The sequence below is a fragment of the Podarcis pityusensis genome (assembly GCF_964106645.2).
Source record: "Podarcis pityusensis genome assembly, chromosome: 6".
Taxonomy (NCBI): Eukaryota; Metazoa; Chordata; class Lepidosauria; order Squamata; family Lacertidae; genus Podarcis; species Podarcis pityusensis.
This window is the reverse complement of record NC_138030.1, coordinates 80621983-80648371: the sequence shown is the minus strand read 5'-3', so window position 1 is coordinate 80648371 and position 26389 is coordinate 80621983. Positions and strand designations below refer to the sequence as shown.

Genomic DNA, 26389 nt, shown 5'->3' with positions numbered 1-26389 from the left:
CATGTCAGCGTATTTAGATCTGTGTTGTTACACCGTATGTACAAGCAATACAACTAAGAATACAGTGATGCTAACAGCTATACCATCTCTTTCTTGAAATAAAGTCCATTTTATTTCAGTGGAACTGGTTCTGGGGAATGGCTTCAGACACTCTATACAATTGCCGGTGGGATCTGCATCCCCTTGTTTGCAGGAGCACTGCCAGGTTTGAGAGCCCTGTTAGTAGCAGGGTGTGGTTCTGACCTGACCTCATTGGCCCACACCACTGCTGCATGACGAAACAGAGAAGGGGGAGTACAAGGTGGTGGTGAGATTGGCACGGTGGACACACGGTAGGAGCGCCAGACTGGGTCTGCTGGTACCTTTGCAGTGCTCCAACCTCCCCTCTTGCCATGGTTTCTTCCTTCCTGGCTACTCACTTGGCAACCACACTCTACACTGGAGCTGGTTTCACCCGCCAGGTTTCCAACTCACGTCCTCTAGGCTGCAATTCCAAAATGTCAGCCAGCCACCTAAACAGCTATTACTGGGATCTCAGTAACAGCACCACCATTTTGCTGAGAGATTGCTCCATGTGGCTATCCCAGGTTCAGCCCAGTGCCAAGGGGGCGTGGACAACCAGGGTGCCTCATTTGGGCCTCCCTGAGAGCTGGGCAGCCAGACCCAAGTCCATGCCTAATGGCACTGCTGTGTGTTTATACCACTTGCGGTACCATGAGAAGAGGGTGTTGCTCATTTTCCACACAATGTGAGAGCACAACCACATGTGATGTGTGATGCAGATTTATGATTAGGATCTCTCAGTTTCTTAAAAATAATAATAATAGCAGTAGCCTACAGCAGTGGACAAATCAGATTGGGGTGTGTTTATTATTTAATCCTTTCCCATGTACAATTTCCCCAAAGCTCCACAAAGCTGCTGTTTATCTGGGATAAAACTTACAGGCACCAATACTGAAATCTGTGTAAGATGCGTAAATTCCATGCTAATGTGCAGTTTTCCCTTTGCACATTACACAAAAAAGTGTGTGCTTTTGTGCAGCATCAAAAGCTGTCTTAAGAGTAGCCAGGATCAAATCTTCCGGCTCCTATTTTGGCATTTAGGAATTTTACAGCTTCAGTCTGGCTCTTCTTTATTTTTATTTCACAAACTATGCAATTCCATTGCTTCCTCCAGATACATCTAGTTTTCAGCTGCATTTCTCTATGCATCCCCCTTTGCAAAAACTCAACACCTTAGCCGTTAGAAACATTTTCTTCCTTCCCAGGTCGAGCAAATCTAGATGCCCTAGGTAGTGCTTCAATAGTATAGGAATATTTTGAGCTATATGTCATAAGAGCAATGGCGCCTTAACGATGTATTACATTAATACATCATCAGGGTTGAGGCATTCTTATGAAATATTAGTTTAATGCATCTTAGGAATGCTGTTGGTTTGACAACATATTACTCAAATACATAGCAACACCTAGAAATATCAAGATAAGTTTTGTATTTTTTTCTTTTCAACTTAAATTTTGGTGTGTCTTTTTTAACATTTAAAAATAAGTGTTTGTTCATGAAAGGGGGGAGATTTAATAAATATTTAATGTTGGCCCAAAACATTATTTGGAACAAAAATAATAACTGCAAAATGTTTAATCCAACTTTAAGAAGTGAGGACATCACCGAGTACCCTTGACATAAGATTCTACACTACTCTTTGAAACCATTTGTATTATTGTATTCTCAAGCATAGTTTCACCTGGCACTTGCTTCTCTCGTGTCTGTAAATCAAATGAAAAAGCTACACTGATAAAGATGCTCATTTCAGGCTTTTTCCTGTACCTCATATTGACATTCACAAGTTAGCTGGATATCAAAAATAATTTAGATTCCATTCTTCCCCCTAAGGAGATCGGAGCAGTATACAATAACAGCAGTTAAAAAATAAACAAAAACCCACAGTCAAATTATTTTTTTATTTTTTTATTTTTTTATTCATTCATTCATACTCGCCCACCTGGCTGGGTTTCCCCAGCCACTCTGGGTATCTTCCAACAAAATTATAAATAAATAAATAAATCTAAAAAGGATAAAACATCAGACATTAAAAGCTTCCCTAAATAGGGCTGCCTTCAGATGTCTTCTAAAAGTCAGATAGTTGTTTATTTCCTTGATATCTGATAGGAGGGCATTCCACAGGGCAGGAACCACTACCGAGAAGGCCCTCTACAGACTATGAATATATTTATGAGAGCTGAGGAGTTCCAAGGGATGTACTGCTGGGTATCTTTTCTCTAAATGATAGGGCACTGGAGATGTAAGGTTGTATATTAACAAATTAAAAAGCAGAGTGTGAGCAAGCCTGCTGTCATGTCACCTGTAAGATTATACAGTACTGCCGGTTCTCCCAGTTTCTGTAGATAGAAAGCCGGTGTGTGGTTGTGCCAGTTTTCCCTTCATCTCAAGCAGCAAAATGTCTTGGGCTGACCCTGGTTGCCACACAATCTACCAAGCACGCCTCTCAGGGGCCACCCTTGCAGGTGAATGAACCATTCGGAGGATCAACCACAGCCAAAGTAAGAAACAAGAACCTTCCTTTGGTCAAATTCTGGATTCTAATCAGGCAATTCCAATCTTCAAAGCAAACCGTAACGACAGACCCGTTTTCAATACAGAGACAGCAAGGCTTTCATCAATACGCTAAGAGCACTGTGAAGCCACCTCTATAAACGTTAAGATAGCGTGATGCTTTCAAGGCCATGCCTTTTTCCCATTTTGCAAAACATTTTCAGAGTCGCAAAAACAACATCTCAACATCTAGCAACAAAATTGTTTCCCTTTTGTCTGTTCTCGGCCTTCCTTCCTGCTAGCACTTGTATCCTCTGCTTGTTTATGGGTTGTTTTCTGCAACACGCTGGTTTTCTGCGAAAACTGCCATGTTTTCTGTGTAGATGTCGGAAGGGGAACATCACTGTTATCAGTAAGCCAAAAGTTCCTTCTATCTCCATCTGTGCTTGTTTGGCAGACCAGTCAGGAAACTGAAAGTTAGCATAATAGGCTGCTCAGAAGGACCAGGGAGCCACTCAGATGCTATGCACCACAAAACTAATTATTGGCAAACAATAGTCTCTCAGAGAAAGCCCTGAGTCTGAACCCTGATAACACGGATATTTTTAGGAGCTAAATGACAAGTTTGTAAAGAAAGTAGGAAATGACTGAAAGGGCAAGGAGGGTGGGGAAGGGTGTGAGAGAAATAATATTATGGTGTCTAAGCTGTCCACTACAAAGCCAATCATAGCAATTTAAATGTGAAAATGTAAAATGGAAGAAGTGTACGTTAGAAACTCAAACCATTCAGTGGGTCCCTCCATGTGTACATGGGTGGTGCTGTGGTCTAGACCACTGAGCCTCTTGGGCTTGCCATTCGGAAGGTTGGCAGTTCGAATCCCTCTCTCACTTACCCCCCTTGAACTCCCATATTGCCTTATATTTTACAGGTATCTCCCTATATAACAGGTGACCTCCCTGGGCCTAGAAGTGTAACTTATGTATCACCCAGTGGCAAATATGTTGAGCAAGGTGTTCAAGGAGGTGGTCCAGCTTCAGGCATACTTGGAGGAAACTGATTACTTGGATCCATCCTAGACTGGTCTCAGGCCCGGCCATGACACTGAAACCACCACCTTTGTTGCCCTGATTGGTAACGTTTGTCAGAAACAAGATTGGGGAGTATGACCTTGATCTTTTAACAGCTTCTGATACTGTTAAATGTGATATCCTCCTCCTCATTATTATTATTATTATTATTATTATTATTATTAATCACCACATGGATCAGTGATTTTCTCCATTTCTCATGAAACCTCATGGCAAAGGGCATTTGTGCTGGTATGAAGAAAATTGCCCAGGTTGCATGGTATGTCACTACACAACAAATACGTCATCATGAAGCATCCCACCCACATGGAGCTATATAAAAATGGACTCCAGTTGGCAGCCATTATGTGCAAGTACGTATGTCCTAGATCAGGGATAGCCAATGCAAAGTCTTCCAGATGCTTTGGACTCCAACTTCCATCACTGCCAAACACCAGCCATACTGATTGAGTCTGACAGGATTTGTAGTCCCAAACATGTTGACTGCCCTTGTCCTAGCTGCTTTAAGCGTGTGTAAAACATGAAGTGAGGGATGTATCATCCCTGAAGCAGTCAAGTACAATACTTTCCTGTTGCCTAGAGTGGACACACAGGGGAATGTGGCTCCAGACAGGGCGGACTTCCTGTCAAAGCTGCTCTGGAGTCTCCTCCCCTTGTGTGTGACCAGGTAGATGGGCATGACCCTAGCTGACCATGTAAAAGATGACTATGTAACTGTAACCACAAGATAAAGCCTGCCTTCAGATTACTGCTGTGAACTGAATGTTAGTAAAACTTTACTCTTACTTTTAAAAAAGACTGTCGTGTTATTATTATTTTAAGGAGGAAATAAAAGGAAAACTTACCAGGAACAATCCAGACTGGACAAGCCAGTCTGAACTGCTTAATTTAAATGATTCTAACGAATCATCAACTTGCTTCCAACAAGCTGCAAGGAATGTGCTCTGCTGCTTGCTCACTAAAGTGAGTGAGGAGGGATAATATTTAATCAATATATCCTCTCCTACCTTCCTCAACATTCCCACAGAAAGCTGCACTTCAAGAGAGGTTGCATTTAGGGAGCAGGATCATCCCAAATATTTGGCGGGAAGAAGCAGTTCACCTCAGACAGCATGTTTTGGAATACCACTAAAAGGCAGCAAAATGTCAATTATTTCGTTTTAATACTCTGACCACCATTGGGATAGTCTGTCTTGGGCATCAAAGTGTTTTGGGACATCACTATTAGGAAGGTGCTTTTATAATGCATGCTGTTGGAGATATGCTGATATTATCAAATGAATGAAATCTCCTCTAAACAAAAAAAAATTAATCTGCTGAGAAACAGCAGTCAATACAAAGGTCTTGAAAAAGCTGATCAAAAGTTTCACAGTGCTCATTACCTTTCATAGTCTCAGCCAACACTTTCACTCCTCTTATGTCAGCTTTTGCAGCAAAGTCTAGTTCAGATAGCTGCCAAAATTTATTGCAAATTTTGCAAAGCTTTTGACCTGTATCGTCTTATTAAACTTTTATGAAAAATCAATGGAGTTCAATCATGTTATGGGCTGTTCCTCACACACGTGTCAGTGGTAAACGGAGAAGTCTATTTATCCCAAAGTCTGAAGGGAAGATGTTTCAACTGATGAAGGGCTCTGTTTGTAGCTACATGTTTTGTGCTGCCTGTGAACTTCAAGCCAAGTTCTTACCAAAATGACATAAAATAATCAACTGGACGGGGTGGAGTGGAAATCAAAGTGAAGTGTGCTAGCGACAAATTCTCTTCTAATAACATGAATCGATATGTAAGTTCCAGTGAGTTCAGTGGGGCTAACTCCCAGGTAAGTGTATACATTGCAGACTTAGAATAATTTAGGATTATTTTCCTGTTGTTTGGAACACTTACTGAACTCCGTGAACTTTGTTTTAAATAGAAGTTTCTTTAGTTCTTCTTTGCACAGTTTAGAAACAAAACTTAACCCAGATAGAGACAACTGTATAAATGAACTGGGAAATTGCACAGCATTAGAAGTGAGGTTTAGCAGTGTGTGTATATATGTGTGTTCAGAATTAATCCACAGAAATTAAGATTTTGCAGATTAATAACTGAGACTTGCTCTTTTACAAAGAACCTTACAATAGAAGTAAAACCAACATTACTGTCATCGTCCATCAACTTTTCCACACGGTACTAAATTAAGAATGGAGCTCAGACTTTCCATGCTTACAGGCATAGTGTGCCACTCCACCATCAATGAAAGAGCTTTTTCTGAGGAACCCTTTGAAGCACACAACAAATTAATCTGTCTCTGTTCTCTTGCTTGCCAAACTTGGTGGATGTGTTTGTTTTCATTCCAGCTGCTTTCAGAGAGGCATCACACATCCTCATTGCAAGAGAAATATAAGCATTATGACAAATGACCAGGAGATGAAAGCCGTGTGTGGGATCAGCACTAATTGTTAATATAATAGCTAGACTCATTGTTATTGTTGGTTTTACTATAAAAAAAAACCAGAAACCATATTTAGCAATATTCGTTTTTCTGACCAAAAACAACAACATCATGAAAATGTTTCAGAAAACAAAGGGTGAAAGGGAATAAAAAGGGTTGCTGAACTGGTGGCAGAGTTAATGAAGTCATTACAAGATGATGTGATTTCAATCTGGATGATGTTTTCATATGAATATTCTGACACACACAAAGCACATTCTTAAAATGGTCTATGATTAGGCTAAAGCATGGAAACCAATAGTTATTCAGTCCCCCAAAGCCACTTTGCGGTGACTGCTACCTCTGATGTCCATCTAAATTAACCTTAGAGTCAGCAGTACAGTCGTACCTTGTTTTGCGACTGGGATCTGTCCCAGAGCCACAGCTGCTAGCCGAAAAGGACGCAGGGCAAAGCGCCGCATCTGCGCAAGCGCGCAAAGCACGATTTAGCAATTCTGCGCATGTGCAAGCAGCAAACCCAGAAGTAACCCATTCCGGTACTTCCAGGTTTGCCACGGACATTCGCTGGAATGGACGCTAGATGAGGCAGACGTTCGTGGAGGTATTACTATAGATATTAAATGAAAGTATTGAAAATTAAGTCCATACATTTTCCATTCACATCCTGGTTCCAAAATTTTGCCAATCTGAAGCCAGCAAGCAGTATGTGGATGCCATTCTGTTTGTAATCCCCAGGAACTGCCTCCGACAGTTGAGGCAGAATATAGGCATCATGGCTAGTGGCCATTGAAAGCCTAATGCACCATAAATCATTTTAAAGCCATCTAAATTGGTGGCCATTGCTATATCTTGGAGAGCTCCAACTCCTGCCCAAAGAAGCTGCATGTTGTTGCTGGACTTTGTGTTATCTTTCTGGAGCCAAATGAAAACCTTTTAATTTTCCCAATCTTTTAACTGCTGATTTGACATTTATCTTCTCAATTTTTTTTTAATTCTGCCTTTAATTGTTGTTGCTTTATTACTATTATATTTTATTAATAAAGTGCTAATTGAAGGGGAGTACAGTATATATGGGACACGGCTGGAGCTGTGGTCTAAACCAGTGAGCCTAGGGATTGCCGATCAGAAAGTCAGCGGTTCGAATCCCCGCAACGGGGTGAGCTCCTGTTGCTCGGTCCCTGCTCCTGCCAACCTAGCAGTTCACAAGCACGTCAAAGTGCAAGTAGATAAATAGGTACCGCTCCAGCGGGAAGGTAAACGGCGTTTCCGTGCGCTGCTCTGGTTTGCCAGAAGCGGCTTAGTCATGCTGGCCACATGACCTGGAAGCTGTACGCCGGATCCCTCAGCCAATAAAGCGAGATGAGCACTGCAACCCCAGAGTCGTCCGCGACTGGACCTAATGGTCAGGGGTCCCTTTAACTTTACAGTATATATATATATATATCTGTCAAATAAATAAGAATGAAGACAGTGACAATGGAGTGAAGTTTTTTACTTTCCACATCACCATTCCAAATGGAATAGAATGGTATAAATTTAGCCAAAGTCACCTTCACTGCCTAAGGCCAGGGGGGAAAGCTGCTTCTTTAACATACAGCAAAGGCTGCACAGTGAAGTTGCAAGATGCATTCTATGGGGACGGAGTTCCCCAATTTAAGGGCTGCCACAGAAAAAGCTCTCTCCCAGCCTCCACAGTTCCAAGGCTGGGGAAAATATTAAGAGAGCCCCTCCTACAGATCTTAACGTTATTCAACTAACGCCTTAGTTCTGCATAAAGGAAACAGAAAATGAAAAATAAAATATTAAGCTTCCCTTCCAATGAGTGACACCTTTTTATTAAATTGCAAGCTATGTCACATTGCCTTCAAAATCTCAGAGGACATCAGGTTTGGCAATATGCAAAGTTATTTAAATTTAGTTGTTTAAATTTAATTATTATTTAATTGGTTAAATTGCAGTTGATCAATCAAACATTATTTAAACAGTGTGGAGCCCAAACACTTACGTTTGAAAGCTACTCTATATTCATTAGGAACATCTCTTAAGATAACACGACAGTCATTAAGTTCAATAATTATTCCTTTCTGCGTGCAAGTCTATACACAACGGCCACAATCAGAGCACTCCCTGGAGCCCAGTATATTCATAGCTTCCCGTTCTCTTTTACATGATAGGAAGCTTCATTGTGCAGTCACAAATTCCCCACTGTGCACAACAAATTGTGTGCTCTTCAGGAAGAGCCACACAGAAGAGAGATGGATCTGGATAGCAAACATAATGTAGTCACGCGACCCCTGAACTACGCCTACGCGCCAGGCAAACTCTTTCCTCTTTAACCAGGCCTTTGGCTAATGCACATTCAATGCCCTTTTAAAATGGGGGGGGGGGGGAGTGTTATTGGGTTGCTTTTGTTTTTATTATGTATTTGGGTTTTTATATATATTGTGATTTTATCCTGTAAACCGCCCTGAGACCTGCAGATATAGGGCGGTATACAAAATAATAATAATAATAATAATAATAATAATAATAATAACAATAACAATAATAATAATAATAATGGAGGCAGGGGTGTGTAAAGACAGATGAGGATAGCTATTTTGGTGTTTCCATCTTGTATTTTTATGTCATGAACGTAAGAACATAAGATCTATATATAATAATAAATTTATGAAATTGAGGGTAGCCTCCTCAACCTAGTGATCAGCAGATGTTAGGGACAAAACTGCCATCATCCTGGACAATAGACCATGCCAGCTGGGGTTGATGGGAGTTGTAGTTCAAAACTTCTGGAGGGACCAAGCTGCTTTAACACTTTCCCTCCCTTCGTTGCACCAACATATTGTTCTATTTAGATGGGAGAAGGACACCCACCCACCCACACCCAAACCCCTGTAGCTGGATTAACTGCTTAGACAAATTCTCTTCTGTATACAATGCTTCCTTTGGTACTTCCACTGTAGACGGCTGAATTATTTATTCAAAAATCACTTCTTGCACCTTTGCCAGAGGCTATTGACTCTATACAAAGGGTCAGGGCTTAAAACGTGACACCTTTGCTCAGTGGTGGGTTGCCTTCCTATTAATATACGCAGTGTAAATATTTAGCCTTGCGCACAACATTTGATGACAGTGTAGTATTCAATGCTGGATATTTGCTTGTTCCAATAACACTTAAAAATTGTGGTGCTGGTATAATAATTCAATTCAATTTGACTTTTAGACCAACTGACTCCCATCATATCAATGCATATTCATAAAATCCAGCAATAATTCCCTTTAAACATTTGAAATATATATCTCCGTCCAACAATATATAGTCAGTATAGTATACAATAGAAAATAAAATGACCAATTTACAGATTGGCTCCCAAGGGCCTTGATAAAAAGATGGCTCTTTAAGGACTGTGTAAAACTGCCAAGGGATGAGGCCTGATGGATCACGTTTAGAATACAGTTCCATAACTGGGAGGCCACCTCTGAAAAGGTGTAGCATGTGTAATTGCATTTGCTCACCTGGCTAACTTGTCTCTTTCAGCTTAGGCTTCTTCTGTTGCTTGCTCCCAGTGTTTAATTTTAGATGGCAAGCTTGTAAGTGCAGGAACAAGTACTAGTAGGATTCAGCATCAGCATCTAGTGGAGAGATTATCAGTTTTAAAACCACTTGTAGTGTCAGCCAAAATTAACCTTGAGGTGCAAGGATACTCTTTTTAAAGGTACACAAAACGGTCATCAGCAAAATCCTAACTACAACTTAAATTTACAAGATCACACTTTCATTGATAGCAACTTGAGGTCCGTTTACAGGAAGTGCCTTTAACAGGTAATCAAAATATTGCATTTAATGCCCTCTCTGATCGTACATTGTTATTTAAATCACCTTTTGGTAACACTGTATGGCCTGTGTAGCCGATGCAGAACTTCACATGTGTTAAGTGAAACAGGAATTAGCAAAATTCCAGCAGCCTGCTTAAATGATAAGAAACCATTTTAAGGAAGGGATCTCCTAGGGAGTACGGAAAAACCTGCAGCTGAAGGCAAGGAAGTCCGGATATGTAACTCAGCACAGGCATAAACAGGAAGTTGAGCAGCTTGCATTTGGATTGACAAACTGGCTCCAAGGGCTCATCTAAAGGCACGAGGTTTGACCTCTGTCAAGCATGAATGCAGAGGCTTTGGAACAATCTGATACACTTGAAGGTACAGACCTTATATAAAGCAAATGGGCAGCAAGCAGAACTGGAGCTCTCAAGCACACAGGACTGGCTCACTCCAGAATAAATCTCTTCTACATAATGGAATGAACAAAGTCACATTGTGTATGCAGACAAGCACTCCTATTTTAGTCCATTTCAGTTTTATCCTATTTGCTACCCTTCTTTTAACCTTTACACATTTCCCAAACACACCTACTCCTCCCAAAATGGCAAACTCTTCTTTCTTTGCTTTCGTTTTTCAAAAAAGTGAAATAGCACCTATACATACATCCACACACATTTGATACAGTTTGCTGGCAAAAGTGGGAACCTGGAGCAGTCATGTCCTGGAATCATGAACTAGACAGCCTTTTTAAAAAGAAATTTGGTGTAAATAACAAACAGATGAAACCCCCCACCTGCAAATTCATTTTTTTAAAAAGGTAATGGAAGAGGCTCCAATAATGAAGGCACATGGAAAGCTGCCTTAGATTAAGCCAGATCATTAATGATAATAATAATAATTCATTATTTGTACCCCGCCCATCTGGCTGGGTTTCCCCAGCCACTCTGGGCGGCTTCATTAGTCCATCCACCTCACTAACGGTCCACTTGTTCTGCCACTAAGCTGCAGCACTTATCCAAGAATGCGTGGAACAATAAGCAACTTAAAGGAGAAAGAGACATCTCTTCAAATCAACTTCCAGAAAATGTGAAGAACTAGTTTGGCTATGTAATTCTGCAAGAGTTTTTCCTATGTATATATTATAGCTGTATATCTGCCTGTTGGGATTCAACAGGTTAAGCTTTTTCTAGTACAGAAACACAATTATGGGGAAAGCATCATTCCTTGAAATTTCGTCTCATACGACATCATCTTACTTGTATGCAGCAAATTTGCATATGGCACAAAGTGTGTGCAGATTTGCAAGTGGGAGGAAAAATAAAACAAATCCTGATGGTTCACCCGTCGGTTAGAAGAATAGTAAGGCTGGAAAAGAAGTCTGCAAAGGAGATCTGCTAAGTAGAAACTAAGATCATTTAAAATACTTGGGAGTAAGCAATTAGCATACAATGGACTGTTCCCTGCTGTTTAAATGCTCTGTAGCACGTACAGCATTTTCATACATAAGCAACAATAGTTTACAAAAGTGTCGGCAGGCAGTGGATGGAGCTAAGCAGCTCAGAGGTGACACAATATAAACTTCACCACATGAAATACTGGAAGTTGATGTAAACAGCTTTTAATAGCATTGAACATTTGCTCACTTTGTTTAGCCCATCTGGATGTTCCATTGTGCTCAGTTCAGCGGTGACTGCCGTTGGGTGACAGTTGATATATGTTAAGTACAAGCAAAGTGCCGCAGCCCATTTGAGGGACCCTCAGGAGAACATTTACTGTTTTGCGAAATATTCTGTCAAGCCTGCTACAAACGTCACCTGCATCCTTAATGGCTCTGTGCCAAAGTCCTCTGGCTTTATTATTATTATTTTAATCAAAGGCGAATTTAGCTTTTACTGTTTGTAAGGTTAGGCAAACTATGCCAAAGTTCTCCCAAGCTACTTGGGAGAGTATCAGCTGACAGGAATGGTTTTCAATATGGCTCAAAGAATAATGAGAGAGAGAGAGACTTTGGCTCATTTGATATGTAAGCGGCGCAACAAATCAAACCGTCAGGAAGCAACAAAAGAGCAATTTAGTAATAAATAAAACAATGGAGCTCTACTTAAACAAAAGGGGGAATCGATATAGACTATTCCATCTACATAAAACAATGTGCTGCACTGAATTTTTGTAGCATTGTCATCACAGTAGGTTATGCAGCCCTAATAGACCTGGTCAGCAATTAGGGATTTGCTTTAAGAAATTTAGTGGTGGATGAAGACCTTAATTCCAGTCCCCATTATTTCACCCAGGGCAGAGATTAGACAAACTCAGGAAAACAGATGCTGGAGGTTGGCAGTATCACTAGCCCTGCATAATCATTCCACCTGAACCACCCTCCTCCCTCAACAAGGATAGGATAGGTTCCTTGTGGATAAAGGCAGCAGAGTGAGGGCATAGCATTTATAAACCCATAGGATATACTTTATAGTGACGTTATCTTTAGCCCTCTTCAGTTCTTTGTGATAGGGGTCCTATCAACCCTATTTAATAGTATAGCCATTTTCCTTTTCAAATAAAATGTTCTCTTTGTGTATCTTCAGGGGCACTGTTAGTCAAAAATATCAACCCCATGTCTTCATTGAGGGAACTAATACACCTTGACTTGAGGGTGCATGTGGGGTTGCTGCTCAGCAGCAGACAGCAGAAATATCTTAGCTTAGCTCCCGTTAGTACCTAGTGCTTCCATCAACCCTTCTTTTTTTACTTCAGAATTTAAGATTGTGGGGCCAGAGATCACCACCACGATCCTGGGGTATAATTCTGCATTCCTCACCTAGCCCATCCCACACGCTGACAACCTATGTTAAGGACTGCTGTTAGGTTAATTCTCCATGAGCCAGAAGATTACTTATTCCCCACAATGCACCTGCAGGCATATTGTTATTGTCTTACATGTACTACTGGGCAGATTTGGCAAGTAACTTTTGTGTACAAAAGGGCTCAGGTTACAGAATAGTGTGTTGGTTGTGGTAGGAGACAGCCTTCAACAATTCCTGCAGTGTTTGCACATAACAGTGCACCATAAACCATGGCTTTTTGTGCACTAGCAAAACTGCTTAATTCCACCCAGAGAAAGCAAACCACCACCCTGGATTTATCACTACATCCAATGACCTGTAAGCCAATAATAAAATTTGGCTACAGGTTGTGATTTGTTTGGAGTAACACTAAACCAGGCAGGGACCATGTTTCCCTCCCTCTTAGGCTCTGTACACGTTAGATTGAAGATTGAATGCGGTTTGTGGGGGAAACACATCAAAATGTAGCATTTCATTACAAACGACAGGATAAAGGTTTGTTGTGGTTAATGCTGCCAGACTTGCAGCAGGAGTGCACTGGATGCCAAGTAAACAGGAGCATATATACAGCCTTAGTGTGAGCTGGGAGAGGGCAGGAACCTTGTGGTTTATGCCTTATAATGTGCGAACATTGCCATTTCCACTCTCTTCCCTCTGTTTCTTCTATTAGTTTAGCAAAGGGGCTGGTATACTTAGCTTGTATGTCACTTAAGATCCCGAGAAAATGTGTATTGCTGAATAATTCAATAACTGGTGCATAATCATACAGGAAAATTCAACACATCACTCTAATTGTTAAGCTATGGAAAACTAACGAGCATGTCATTTCAAGAAAAGTCTAAAGGGATGGTCAGTTAGGGCTGCAGTTCTATACCCACTTACCTGGGAGTAAGCCCTATCAAACTCAGTCGGCCTTATTTCTAAGCAGGCATGTCTAGAATTGTGTTGTAAATTATCTATTTAAAAGGCACTGGTGTGTGTGTTTTTCTATTTATGTGGACCATGTAAGTAAAGTAGGGGTCACCAGCCTTTTTTGAGGGGAGGGGATGGTGAGTGTAGGGCATGCCTCTACTTGGTACTTTAAGGCAGAAACTGCTTGCATCCTTTACAGGTACCAAGCAGCTGAAATATGTTATTACAGGTTTTAGTTGGGTTTTGCTTGATGTCAGGAGTTTTTAGACTGGTTTCAATGTAATGTTGCTTTAATTGACTATATCTTATTTATGATGTACTCCACTCTGGGTTCCCAACCAGGAGGAAGGGCCATACAAAAATAAAATAATAACAACTGTAATACAGTACTAGTAGAAATAATAATAGTCATTCTAAGCTAGCACTCGTCTGCAAAACCTCACGCTTCTTTATGTCATATCTCAATTGCTCACAGTGTAAAACAGCACACTTCAAAAAGAAGAAAAAGCAGTGCAGACCCAAATTGTCTATTCAAATGTAATGGGGGCTGCATTGCAAGCACATCACATAGGATTTTCGTTACTGTTGACTAGAGCACGCCAGTCAAATTAATAGAAGCTGAAGCTTTCCATTTACTTACAAGGCAGGTATTTTGTGAGCAGCTGTTCTACACATTCCTCTGCATCACTCCAAACCTCAGCCCTGTGCTATATACTCTGTGTTTCTTCCTTTCCTTCCTTGTCTTTGGTCATTTTGTGTGTGTGGTTGTCAGTGCAAAGCTGTCTATCAAAACAAACTTCCATTGTCACCAGAGCCTCGGTTCCAACCATGATTGTGTTGGATTTTTAACTTCAGGCACTATTTTAAAAACCAACGTTGAGAGTAAATAAATACATTATGATATAGCCTCGCCTTATGCCAGAATTCAGTGTGGGTTTCTTTGAGAAAGCCCTACTGAACTTACACATAAAATTAGGCTGTATATATGTGTGCATCAGACTGCAGTCTTAATGCCTTCCCCCAAAAGTCAATTTTGATAAATGTACAAAATAAAATTGCTGATGCAAATTTTAAAAAAAGAACCTCCCTTTGTTGGCTTCACTTCAAAAGCTAACCAAATCAATGTCTTTCATGACATAGTTACCAAAACATTTAGTCCAGCAACAAGAAGAATACAAGAAATCAATAGAATACATGTTAAAATATTTCTTCTGGCAAAATTCATGGCATTTTTTGCATTAAAAAGATAATTGGATGCATAGCTTCATCCTAAATGTTTATTTTCATGCTGTCTCTTGCCTTTCTAGTATAGTGTAATCTTTTGTGCTTTAAAAATAAAAGTGACTAGACTTGTCCTTTGAAACAAATTACTATTATAAAAGAGGAAGTGTAGTCAGTGACACTGAAGTTCTCCAACAGCTGATGGATGTCGGTACTGTAAAACTGAATGCCACCTAGTTGGTTGTGGAGGGGGGGGGTTAAGCAAAGATGCTAATTCTGCTGATTAAGATATTGTTTTCCCCCTCTTGTGCCCTATTCATTATGCAAGGCTGCAGAATATGAAGTGTGGTGTGTGATCCGGGCAATCTAATGATCTCCCACACCTGCTCATCTGGTACAATTTTAATTAACACTCCAAGGAGGTTTGTCAAGAGTAATCAAAAACATTGTCGCTTATAAAGCTGTGGCAAGAAATCAATAGTTTTCATCAGAAAAGGTAAGGTCTGGCATAACTGAACCATTTAATTGCTTCATTCCAATAAACAAAAAAACCTGCACATTTTAATGACTTGATTCTGGAGATCAATATCGAGCCGCATATTGCATTAAACAGCAACATGTGGTGGGGACGTTCGCAGTCATTTCCATTCAGAAGGCTGCATTCCTCTTTTTTATTTTCATCCTGAATGGCAATGGGTTGCTGAGCCTATGCAGTGCTATGATTTATATCAAATGAGTGACCTCTAGGGCTGTAAGACTCGAACGGGTGACTAGTTCTCAATGGTAAGCTACTGGCACTTGACAAAGTGCCTGGAGCAGAATGAATTTACTTCTCTTTTCCTCAATCATCAACAGGCTCTGCCCTGACCCCCATACTGACTCCTATAACAAGATCCCCTGTCTGGGACTGAAAAATTTACTGTCATGTCTACTTCTCATTGAGCTCAAGTGAGTACTTCTGTCACCTTCAGTGAACTGAGTCTGTAAAAGATTTAACTAAACACCAGTCGCACTTTAAAAACTAAGTAAGTACATCTCATATAACAAAGATAACCTTTGAGCACATCACTTCTTAAAAGCTACTTTGCAGCTACTGGTGTTGGCAAAGCCAGATCTATTATTGCTGCTTTGTTCTGCCTTTCTGTTACATGCGCAAACACATGCCGTGGCAATCATTTACTCTAGAATAAATTGTTCTAAAAGATACTGGATTGCACCAGAGAAAGTCCGTTCACGATTGCAGCCAGTTCTGTAAAATCTCTTAAGATTGTTTCATTGTGAAGTATTATAACAAAACACAATAAAGACCTCTCAGTAGGCTAAATACTTGGGCTGATTTAATTATGCAGTTGTTTTTCACATATACTACCCTGAGCCCCAGGATGATAACCTAATGCTGAAAATCCTACCAGAGATCCTAAACCGAGTTAAGCTGAAAAGCTCAAACAACCTGCTATGGACTAACCACATTTAAACCAATAGGTGGTTTGAAGGCTTTATCTTAAAAACTTTGTGATTGCATCAACTACTGTAGAAATAAATAAAATCACTCCCTTGGGCTGTGATTTGTGTACACACACAAAGACTGTAAACAATAAATAAATAAATATCCAGACTAAAGTTTAATGGGTTTGAATTTATGTAGCTTCTCTGAAATCAAAGTAAAATATATGCTTTTACTAATATGAATAAAATATGGGAATACCTTTTAAATACATTTAACGCACTATATACTGCGTACACAGAGCATGCTATGTCGCAGTGCTCATATGCATACAGAGAGCCAAAGAAAGAGAGAAATTGTACTTTCATGAACTTATGCATTTACGTTTTTGCAATAGCTCTTAACATTTTTAGTGGGGGTTTTTTCTAAACCCTTTTTTCACTATTTCAACAAGCAATGAAACAGAGTACACAAAAGCTAGCCAAATATGTAAAACACATGGGATGGTGTGTGTGTGTGTGTGTGTGTGTGTGTGTGTGTGTGTAGTTGACCTACCCACAAATACAGTGTGTGTTATTTAATCATTTTAACTAGACTGTTTAAAGTCATAAAAATTAAAATTTCAAGACCCCCCTACATCAACAATAAGGCAATTAAACGAGTGACATTTGATGTTTTATTCCAACCTCTCACTAAAGCCTTACACCAAATTTTCACTCCCTCTTTAATTTTCAATTCTTCTGCCCTCCCTGCTTCATAGCTCCTAGCTATTGGCTTTTACAATCTGTCCCTAGAGAGCCAGGAGTTATTACCCCTGTCGATGGAAGAGAAAGGGATGTTATTCCCTTGTCACCCTCTTCGGCTCCAGCAGATTCCTAGGTCTGATCTATAGCCTTCATTGGAGAAAAGCGTCTGACACGCTGTTAGTTCTCAGTCCTGTCAGATCCATCTACCTGTGCTACCCGCATTAGTTACTGGAGCTGGAATGACACTCAAGACTCACAGGAGTCAGACCAAAGGATTTCAGGAACAAAACTCCACAAGCACACTTTTTAGTAGTAAGTGGAATGTCAGTTGCAAGACATGTAAAACCAGCAGTGAGAGACATGTGCAGCATGTGTAAATTCACCAGACTAATTCCTGGGCAGTGGGAAACTTATTACGTCTGATAAGTGATTTTCAAAGCTTTCATTTATTTCTTTATTTCCAATTTTTGTCCTGCCCCTTCCCAAAATCCCACTCTTTAAGGCAAGTCATATATAGTTCTTAAAAAAAAAAAGAATGACATTTTTAAAACCAGCAACTGTAGAAATAATTTTTTATTTGATTATATTACCAATGTAATTACCTGGGCGTAGTTGGGGGTGTTTGTGGGGGGGAGGAGAAAACTGTATTTGATTGCTTGTATTTGATTATATGTTGTTCTTATACAGTGGTGCCTCGCAAGACGAAATTAATTCGTTCCGCGAGTTTTGTCGTCTTGCGATTCTTTTCGTCTTGCGAAGCACGGTGTCGGGAAAGTTTTGGAAAAGCTTCAAAAATCACCAAAATCTTTAAAAACCTCAAAAAAGGCTACCACACCGCATTCTATGAGTTGCTCCTGGAAGTCAAGTCGCAACTGTATTAACGGTGTTAAGAAAAAGAAAACAAACTTGCAAGACGTTTCCGTCTTGTGAAGCAAGCCCATAGGGGAAATCGTCTTGCAAAGCAGCTCAAAAAACAAAAAACCCTTTCGTCTAGCGAGTTTTTTGTCTTGCGAGGCATTCCTCTTGCGAGGTACCACTGTATTCAACTAATAAAATATTCAACAAACAAACAAACAAAAAGATTCCACCCACTCTACATATACGTTGCAATTCATGTCCAAAATTTGGTGAATGTCAACTTGCACATATGAATGTGATCAACTCTAGCTGAATTATATGAGACCCAAACAAAGATATATATTTCCCCCCAGTTTTTAGACATATTTGAGTTAATGCTCATGATTACATTTGGGTGAAGGCAACATTCATCAGCGCTATTGAGTTTTCAGACACTCATAAAAATTCAAATGGGATTGTCAATATTCACATATGAATTGGGGCATTAACTGGTGTGTGTGTGTGTGTGTGTGTGTCTCTGTCACAAACCTGCTAAACTCTGGCTGCTAAAATATAACCCGTATTAGGACATCTTACAGTACTTCCAGAAAGCATAAGCGGTTGGACTTTGGCTGCATTCAAATGTGGAAATTATTGTATTTGTTTTCATAAAATAATTGAAGAGTTGGAAGGGACCCAAAGGGTCATCTAGTACAACCCCCTGAAATGCAGGAATCCCAGCGAAAGCATCCATGACAGATGGCCATCCAGCATCTGCTTGAAAACCTCCAAGGAAGGAGAGTCCACAACCTCCCAAGGGAAACTGTTCCACTGTTAAACAGCTCTTACTTGGGTTCCCTTCCAACTTTTATGATTCTATGAACTATGTGTGGTGTAAAGAAGTACCTTCCTTTGTGTGTCTTGAAAGTTCTAACAGCCAACCTCACTAGATGGCCCTGGGTTATAAAATAGGGAGAAAAGCTTCTCTCTATCCACTTTCTGAGCTCATCTTCCCAGGGGAATGCACAAACCTAAGCCTTGCTGTGGCTTGCTTTTTGCTTGCTCATGTTCCCCTAAACTATGGTTTAATGTGACATGCAAATGCCGTCACTGTACAACAGTGGACAGAATTGGACTCTGCAGTCAGCAGTTTGACTTCACCTCCATTGTCTTTTACACCTTTGTGTTCCATTGTTTCTCGAGACAGACAGATGCCAACAAATTCATCACAGTTGCATCTGGAACTCAGGGCAGTTTATAGGGAATTCTGTAATTTTCTGCTCACGTGACTCTTGTAAGGGGAAAGTGACCTGTTCAGAACCACTGATGGAGCTTTATGCTTCTGTGAACTGCCCTAAGGGCTTATGATGAAGGGAATTTATCAATCAATCAATCAAATAAATAAATAAACAAATAAATAAATGGTGGAGGGAGGGGCATTTTTAACTTGGGTTTCCTATGAAAGCCCATCCTAAATCACTCCACTCCAATATCTCTCAAAACTGCATAATTACAAAGCCTTGCCTTTCCTTTCCTTCACAAAGTTGCACTTAAATTTGTCAGTTCATTTTGTCAGTGACATTTTATGCTCTTACAATTCATGTGTCAATGGCACGACCTAGGACCCAGAAAACTTCACATTTTATTCTTCAATCCCTGCTTAATTAAGAGTTAACAAATAGGGATTAACAAATTCATCCTTCGTTTATTATATTTTTATCCCGTCCCACCCCCCAGAAACGCTAACTGACAAAGCGGATCACAGCAGCTGAAAGTTAATACAAATAGTTCCACATCCAAAATACTGCTTACATAGTCAAGTGAAATTTCATCTGGAGCCAACCACAAGTAGTATCTTGAATAACGTTCAAAACAGGTTCCCCACAAGAATTAAATCGTTTTTCTAAATGCACCAGCATTAAAGGAAATTCAGCTCCTCAGGCACTACATTTCCAACCCTCTAGGGTATGCTCATTTCAATCTTACCTGCAATGAATACAATCTGTAAACCATTTTGTAATACTTTCCTTTTCAATTTGGCAGAAATCAAATAAAAAGGTCATTATTTGGGGGGGGGAGGACATTAAAGCAGCCGAAGGTATTTTTGCACATTTTTATTGCATCCAATCACCTGGCTGAACAGGTTTTAAAAAGAAAAGCAGCCTGCATGTTTCACCGCGGCTATAGTAAAAGCTTTCCAAACCACTTCTGTCTGTCTTCCTCATCCCCACATATAGATGTCTATGGGCTGGATTAAATCTTAGCTTTCCCCCAGCACCACTCCCCTACATATGGTGGGAAACAAGACCATGTCTCCCCTCCTCACATGTACATCCTGCACTTCAACACTACCGGAGGTCAATTCACAAGCAGGCATTCATGTCCTTAATGCATAAATCCATAAAATCCCAAATACTGGGGCCCATATCAAGCATCCGATTCCTGGGTTATATCTAGGATCATCTCAAATTTCATCTGGAATATTGACTAAATCATCCAGGCTTGGGCACATCTAAGACTGTTATGCCCACACATGGATATTCAGTGCTGTCAGATTCAAGACAGTCAGATGGGATAGAAGACAAGGGAAGGAGCATTATTACTCTGCATAAAGGAACAGATCTGGATTAAAGGATCCTCTGATCTCTCCTTAGTACTACATGTTTAATGAAAGCCAGTGTCTTCCTCGACACAAAGACAGGCTTGCGGTTTAAACAGGGTTGCCTTCCGTAGTTCAACTTTTCTTCTGTTCATTTATAAGTGCAGCACAAAGTACGGTAATACTAATGACTGTTAAAAAAGTTTAAATGTGGTAACAAATAATCTCATTTTGTATGTAAATGAATTAGCAGAACCTTCCAGTAAATCACAAAGGTCCTTACAGCCAAATGCTGCAAAATAATCTTTCTAAATACATGCACTGATAACATTATTACAACTGGAAAGGGATACCAAGTATGGGGAACAAAAATCAAAGCCCACAAATAATCTTAATTTCAAGCGAAGTGTGTGTCTGAGGCCCTTTAAACCTTGGATAGTAACCTAAAATGCATTCTAAATCCTAGCTCCCAGCAGTAAACACCTCAAGTAAGCCCATTACGTATTCTAAGTGGTACCAATTTATCTTATCATATAAACCTAGAATATTAATAGTTAAACAGCCAGAGTTTAAAGTACGTGGAACAATGGAATTATTATTCATTTACATGCCTCCGCACCATCCTTCACTTCTCTACAGTATCTGGCTGCTCCGAGTCTCATATGCAATGCAACTGAGTGCTAAATTACCAAGTCTATGCACAACCAGAATATATCCTTTGTCGGTCCGTTAAGACATCTATATTAGAACTAGATTGTTCAAAGTTTTCCATCTAGCCTCCCACAAGGCAGACAGAAAGGTTGGGCTAGAAGAAGACTCAAGGACAGACAACACAGAGAGGGAAAATGCCACGGGAAAGGAAGGAGGTGGAAACAAAGGAGATGTTACGTTGAAAAGAATGGGAGAGAAGCATATCATGCAACTAGGAACAAGCACCACTTTGTAGGCAGCAATCAATTCTACAAGGCCTTTAAAAGTGAGAGTATTAAGCTTGAAGTGTAAGGCAGAGACAAAAAGGAAATTAGTGGGGAAAATGGAAGGGGATATGCAAGGTGATCAAAGTAGAGGTGTTTTGTAGGGAAATGTGAGAGGCAAGGAGAGCAAAGGGCAATACGTGTTATGTTGGACAAGTTAGGATCAATTTGTTCAGAAGGATGCCAACAAAGCAGTGACACACTTTAGCAACCTGCAATCCAAAGCAGTCAGTAACCTGTATCCAATTCTGGTCAGTTTAGGCCACAGAAGCAGTAATCCTGGCAGTAGCAAGAGTGCTACTGGAAAAAGGATGAAGAAGAGATGGATCAGCAGCTGAAATGATCAATGAGGACAAAAGAAAGAAGTTTTGCAGGAGGTGGAGATATAAAAATATATATAAAGCCACTGGATTTTTAGAAGCCATAAAATTCAACACCACCTGCTGGGACATTATTGCTTTAAGGCTGAGGTCTTGTGCATAAGTACTTGGAAGTAAGACCCATGGCAATGAGATTTTACTTCCAGGTAAAAATGCAGAAGACTGCGGAGTGAAACATTCCCTGCACCCTCTTCCTTGACCCCAAGCTTTTCCTCTGTTGCAGAACGGAAAACACACAGAGCAAATCTACACAGCGGTCTTTTGCATCTACATTTAGCTGTTGTAATGCTAAGTTAGAGCATGTACACCAATCACTTGTTGATTTCTGGCCAGTTCACACTAGAGGCAAGGGCTATGGAAGGCTGTAGAGTTAGCAAAGTAACCTCTGGCACTGCACCATTCCAGCTGTTTGGCAGATGTTCCCTTCTACTCTTGTAAATACTAGAGCAGAAAGCTAATATGAAGGAGTAGCTACATCTCCAGAACAGTGTATACCTTTAAGGGCAAAAAATGAGATTCTTACTAAACATCAGGAAGAACTTTCTGGTGGTAAGAACTGTTCAACAGTGGAACAGACTGTCTTGGAAGGTGGTGGATTCTCCTTCAATGAAGGTTTTGTAAACAGAGGTTGGCTGGTCATCTGTCAGGGATTCTTTAGCTGTGATTCCTGCATTGCAGGCGGTTGGACTAGATGACGCTTCAGGTCCCTTCCAACTCTACAATTCTGTGATTCTGTGAAATATTAGACCTTCATGTAGAATTAATGTACTTTCTCACTACACAAGAAACCAAAATTATTAATTGTTGGGAACGCTAAACTGGAAAAACCTGAATTCGAATCCAGACCATTGTGGGAGATCTCACCTCCTTTTACATGTTACTAATAACTAAGCCTGTAATAGAACAGCCCCAAAATGGAGATTTCCATGTTCAAAGGCAGTGTACCTTGAATAACACATGCTAGGGATAAAATAGTGGCTTTTTCCATCATACCATTTTTGAAAACTTATGACAGCATCTGCCTTGCCACAGGGTGTTGGACTCAATGCACTAGCAATCCATTTTTTTATGTTCTTAACACTGTACTTTGTTTTCAGAAGCTGATCATGCAGACAATCCAGCACATCTGGTAAAAAGTTGACAAAGAGAGGAAGTCAGATGCTGAGATTGGCTTGCATTTTATGGTTCCATAAGGAATCAGGCTCTAAAATTCAATGTGTATTATTAAAAACAAACTGCTTTCAGTAACAGTAACAACAAAAAATCTATTTCTGGGGATTGTTTGCAGAAATAAAATGTTTATTCCCTACGGCAGTATTACAAACTGTAAAGATAAGTGGTAAACTGTTCCTGAACAGATAAATCAAGTGCTGTAAGGCAAGAGAGAAAAGAAGAAATGGAATATCAGATTTTCATTAGCTAACTGAGTAGAATGCTATGCCTCCCAGAGTCATTATCCCATTCTAGAAACTTTTAATCCATGTCATCCATGGTCCAAGATACGCTGATTACAAGAAAAATATGACAACTTATTTGTACACCTCTTTCTTGCCATATGCTAGAGTGCTGGCCTCTATTGTGATGGGAACTTTATAGGACAGGTTTTGACAGCTAGATATAATACTGTCCCATTTTCAGACTTTTCAGAACCACTGTAGTCATATTTGAGCAGTCACTCCTGGCAATTAATAATTATGTGGGGGAGAATGCCACCCTCCAGTGTTGTGCCCCACCACGGATGAATAGGAGTAAATATCTGCAGAGAGGAGGCACGTATGCAAACTAGTCACTTCCAGTGGTTACTTTCAGTCAGTCAGCACTTTAGAGCATATCTTTCACCCATTCAATATACACCCTTTGTACAATAAAGTGCACCTTCATAACCAACCCAAAAAAAGTGGTACATTGTGATAAACAGCACTACAGCACTCATGTGCAACAAATGTGCTTTTTTAAAAAATGACTTTTTACAGTAAAAGGAAAAAGTAATGGAGAAATGTATTTTAGAGTGTGGGATAACTACCACTTGACAGTGGTATAATAGAAAATCCATACAAATTTTGTGCAAACAGATCAGGAGTAATGCTCAATAAACAGATCAATCTGGAAGCAATCGGAGAAAAGGTTAAGAACAGCACTAGCAGTGAGTGCATTAGAAGGGAAGAGAACTTTGCTACTTTCACTTCCATGCCTTGGTGCATGGAATAGTGACAAAGGACTAGGCTCTGAACCTTCTGAACCAGCAGGAACATCCTGTCCCCAAACACATCATCCAGTCATGACACTAAGGCTAGCTGTTGTCCCAGGAGCGGAATATTCAAACCAGGCCATTGCATGTGATGTTTCAGCGTCAGTAAGGATGGCTGCAAATGGCTTTCTCCTTGTGATCCTGCGCCTGTCACAGCTCAAGGATGAGAGTAGCATTTTAGCTGTCTTTCGTTCAAGCCAAGGTGATGTTAAATAAGAATTTTCTCAAAATGAGAAAAGGTGAGAGGTAAAAATGCCCCAGATGGGAGCTTGGTCTTTAAGGAATAGCAGGAATCTGTATTTCAGAATGTTGTTAAACGAAGGGAGCTGCTCTCTGGATTTTGAGGCGTTATACAATCGTGCAAGTGTTTATTGTATTTTTTTTTTATGTGTTGTGATGTATGGTAAACCACCCTGAGATTATACACTGAAGGATAGGATACAATTATAGGATACTTTGCCTTATGCCTAAAATATAACGAGAGTCTGTGCCAGACAAGCTTCCTTGGGAAGGGAATTCCTCCAATGGGGCACCATGGCTGAAAGTGTGATTTGACTGTTGAAAGGTGGTACAGAAATTGATTGATCAATAACCATTCCTCACATGTTGATCAGAAGTAGAGAGGATTATTGAGGTACAGAGAAGAAAGAAAGAAATGAAGGAAAAACTGCAGTAGCAAACAGCAATCTGTAAAAAACACCAACATCAGCATTTCAAATAAATTTAGTAATTCAGTTCATGACAACAACTCAAAATCAACTATTATAATAATTCATCCAAATAAAAAAAATGTTTCAACAAAAGCTGGTAATATCAGTAATAAAAGCAGTACAGTGTTAACTTGGTTTACAAACTTAATCAATTCCTTGAGTCCGTTCTTAAACAAAGGTGTGATTTCCCATAGCAGCGGGGGACTCAATTTACAAATGGAACACACTCAACAGGAAGTGAAACATGTTCTGCTTCCAAGGCAAAGTTCACAAACCAAAACACCTACTTCCGGGTTTGCAGCATTCTTAATCCAAGTTGTTCATAAACTAAGCTGTTCTTAAACCAAGGTACCACTCTGTGCATAGTATGGTATAAGAATAATTTTTCAAAACAATCCAACTGATAATCATAATTCAATTCAGTTATATATCATAACTAACACAACAAAACTATATTAAAAACTCCACAGAACTCTAAAAAATATAAGCCTTATTCACAAAACCTCTCATGAATTCAATGAATGAACGAGGAGGGTAGAACCACTCTCATTAGCCACACTCGAGCATCAGCATGTGCCTTCGCCATTCAGCTGAATGCGTGAAAACGGTTCCTGCACATGTCTTTTTATTTTTAGATATCCATTTTACTTCAAACTGAACTCCTGACTAATACTTCTGTGCAACAAAGGGAGGGGGGGGACTACTGAGGGTGTTTGTCAGCCTTACTGTCAAGGAAGTCAAAGGCAGATATGTAGGAGAAGAAAGATTATCACATTAGACACAGGAGAAGAAAGATTAACTTATGAGAGCTATGAGACCAGAAAGATGAGTGGACTGCAGGAGACTGGGTGGCTCAGGGAGATTGGTGATGGGCCACAGAAGCTTTTTGCCTCTGGATCATTGGTTCATAGCCAGCCTACCTCAGCTGTGACTGAACACTATTAACATCTGATGGGCTTCAGATGCCCTCCAAAGAAACAAATTGGTAGTACCCACAAGGGCCAGTGCAGAAGTCTATTAAAAGCAGAGTTCAGCTCAAATGCTGTTTTGTTAAACTGTTGTGGTGTGCCAAAACAGCTGTGTGGCTTCCGTAATCCATTTATATTTTTTTGTTAAACCTGCTACCCGTGCATTTATTGTGTTGGCATTCTAGTGATGCTGTTGTCATCCCCGCGATGAGCAGAGAGGAGGGAGAACTTTAAGTGGTTAAGTTTTAAGACTATGAAACTCAAGACACAGCAGCACTGCCACAAGCATACCCAAAGCCAAAAACATCCAAGTCCACGAGGCTGCAAATCTTCCTAATTAGCTTACCTGGGAGTAAGTCCCACTGACCTCAAAGATAAAATCACAACCATAAAACCTTCCACTGTGAGTGGTTTCATCCTTGTGACATTTCAACCCCTTTCTGCATGCAGCAAAATGCTTCCTTACACTGTGCAGGACTGACCATAAAAACTATTAAACAAAATGCACACAAGTGACACCCAGTGCCTTTAGTTGATGCAGACAATTAATTATACTGAAGGAATGGCTGCTTAAACGAAAACAACTAGACTCTGAATAGACAGAAGGATTTTC

The 26389-nt window shown here is 40.1% G+C and overlaps 1 long non-coding RNA gene across 2 annotated transcripts in view; it reads right to left on the bottom strand.

The window, feature by feature from the left end:
* The window catches only part of LOC308479832, a 132057-nt gene that overhangs the window by 97907 nt on the left and 7761 nt on the right, over positions 1-26389 (bottom strand). For both annotated transcript variants that reach the window (XR_013987834.1, XR_013987835.1), the window contains exon 2: positions 9592-9708. This is a non-coding gene — a long non-coding RNA (uncharacterized lncRNA). The remainder of the gene's footprint in view (positions 1-9591; positions 9709-26389) is intronic.